This window comes from Pteropus alecto, unplaced genomic scaffold (assembly GCF_000325575.1).
Source record: "Pteropus alecto unplaced genomic scaffold, ASM32557v1 scaffold45, whole genome shotgun sequence".
In the NCBI taxonomy this organism is placed as follows: Eukaryota; Metazoa; Chordata; class Mammalia; order Chiroptera; family Pteropodidae; genus Pteropus; species Pteropus alecto.
The window spans coordinates 15635949-15638589 of NW_006442491.1; the positions used below are offsets into that span (position 1 = coordinate 15635949).

The 2641-nt window shown below is 43.7% G+C and overlaps 1 pseudogene; it reads left to right on the forward strand.

The window, feature by feature from the left end:
- Window positions 1–2304: 2304 nt before the first annotated feature.
- LOC112471239 lies at window positions 2305–2422 on the forward strand (annotated as a pseudogene).
- The last annotated feature ends 219 nt before the right edge of the window (window positions 2423–2641 follow it).

A 2641-nucleotide genomic window follows, 5' to 3' on the forward strand; every position in this document is an offset into this window, starting at 1 on the left:
TAAAGAAACCAGAGATAACTTATTTACCTACTTTCTTTCCCCTTGTATTTTTCTCTTGGCCCTGCGTGTTTGATTCATAAGCCCAGTCTCTGGGCTCTCCTGTCTTTGCCCCACATGTAGGTTAATGTCTCAGCCACTCCAAGCAGCTTCCATATCAAGGACACAAGAGCAAGCTTTCCAGATAGCTGGGGAAGACAGAATCTGCTCTCACAGCCCAACTTCCAAGGGCCCATCTCAGGCCTGACCTCTGTTCTCTCCATGCCATCATTCGGGAGTTATTTTGGCCAAATAGGACACAATGATTAGTGACCATTTACTAAGCATCTGTCAAGCTGAAGGAGAGATGGGAGGAAATCTAGACCCCATTCTTGAAGAGCTCACCATCTGCTAAGAAAATAAAACTAACCCATAGTAAAGAAAAAAGCAATTATAGACAACCAGGGACTTTTACTTATGGGTAGTAAGAGAAGAGAGATCATGCAATCTGGCCAGAGTGTTTACCTTAACATTGTAATAATGCTCACAAATAAACTGGCCATGTCCAACCCACCAGCTGTCTCATTTATTTTCTTCATTCATTCATTCATTCATTCATTCAGCAAACATGTGTGAGCACTCACTGTCATTTAATCCACATGAAAATGAGAGGCAGATACTATTATCCCCATTTTAAAGGTGAGAAAACTGAAATCTAACAAGGCAAAATGACTTACCCAAGGCTACACAGCTCACAAGTGATAGGGCTGGGATTCAGACTGAAGGCTGCTGGCTGATTACCAACCTCCCACTCCCAGCTGATGTGTCATTGACGCCTTATCTAGGGCTGGGACTCAAAATAGCAGGAAAAGAGGGCACTCCTTGAAGGGAGTGGGTAAGAAAGATTGCTGTTGGAAAAAGAGGAGATATTTTCTCCGTATAGGAGTAAAAGCTATTATTGCCTCCCGTACAAGAATCTGGAAGGTGAAGTACATTGAAATACTTGTAGAGGTCTTAAAGGCCAAGCAAAAATGGTGAGAACTTGCTTCTGAGCTCACTAGCGGGGTGAGGGTGCGGAGGAAGGGCATATAAGCTCCTTCAGGCCTCCTTGGGGTTAGGAAGAGGAATCAGGGAGGTCCAGCCTACACAGGTGAGCATTGGTAAAGGTGAAGGTGAGGGGCTTCTCCCATATTATGCAGAGTCCAGCCCCTGTAACACACCTCAGCTCAAGTGCCAGCAGAGTAAGTGACAACCAGAACAAGACGAGGACAGAAGAGCCAGCAGGCCATGGAAAGACCCAGAATCCTCATCTTCCCTAGTATTACAAGGCACATCAGCCCCTTGCCTATGCACCTCAATTCATCTATGGAAGAAGGGGGAGGGGAGCTCAGAGGAGAAGTAATTTTATCTCAACGATCCCGGGCATTAGTTAAAGAGGACTGGTTAAAGTATTGCATTATCGTATGTTCTAAAATTGGTGATGGGGGAGGATGGGCGGGGAACAGCTCCCTTCCACCATTACTGAGTGGAGGGGATTCATATAAGAAAATAGCAGAGTAATTACAAATAAACCACATTTTCTCTGATAAACAAGTTTTTGTGGCAGTATTCTGTAAATCTTCCACACGCACACAAGCACACATACATCATGGAGTCACATCTAATTCAGAGGTTGGGCTCTAAAGTAAGATGCAATCACATTCTTTGTTTTTAAATATCCTTAAAAATCCCTTCAAAAGTCACCAAACTGAAGACAAGCCTAGTAGAACTCTGGACTAGAAAGTTGATTCTAAAATTGAGCAATGGAATTTAAAATGCCCATCTTTACATCCTGTACCCTCAAGTGGCTGGACCCCAGGAGACACATGAGGACCTTAAAGTCACTGAGGACCAGTAAGGCAACTATTTCCATTTTGTCAATGAATGCTGTCATGAAAGAAGAAGAAATTGACATCTCAGTCAAGGGTTTGATGTCCTCCTACAAGATGAGCCAAGAGCTCCTGGAACTTACACGGCAGCCAACAGGCTGAGAAGAGTGTCCATTCAAGAATGTTTCTAGAGTTTCTGCTCCTGCAGGCACTTATTAAAATGTTCAACAGCCATCTGCCTTGACTGCTTTGATCAACCTGCTGCTTGACCAAAAAGATGTGAAATAAGAGGTCCAGCCTACGCACTTCTCAGTTCACACATAGCAGCTCACTTCCACCTCCCCACGGACCAAGGTACCTGCAACCCTGCAGCATTGATCTAAGCTGCAGCCATTGCTTGTTCTTCCTCCTTTGGAACTAAGGTGCTGGAGCCCCACATTTGAAACTAAAAAGGAAGGGAGTCTACAGCCATGCCACCCTGAACAAGCCCGATTCCATCTGGTCTCAGAAGCTAAGCAGGGTCGGACCTGGTTAGTACTTGGATGGGAGACCAACTAGGAAGACCAGGTGTGTAGGTGTAAAAAATAAAAATTAAAAATAATAAGGGATTGTAAACTGACAAGTTCCTTGTAATCTGTGAGGTCAACCAAGGGTTACCTTGCCTAAAAACAATAAAAAAATAAAATAAAATAATAAAAATAAAAAAGAAGGGAAAGCTGAAACATGACTACCATCTTCCACCGACGTAAGAAGCATGGTCTTCTCTCTTCATCGTGTTTCATTCTCACAAACACTGA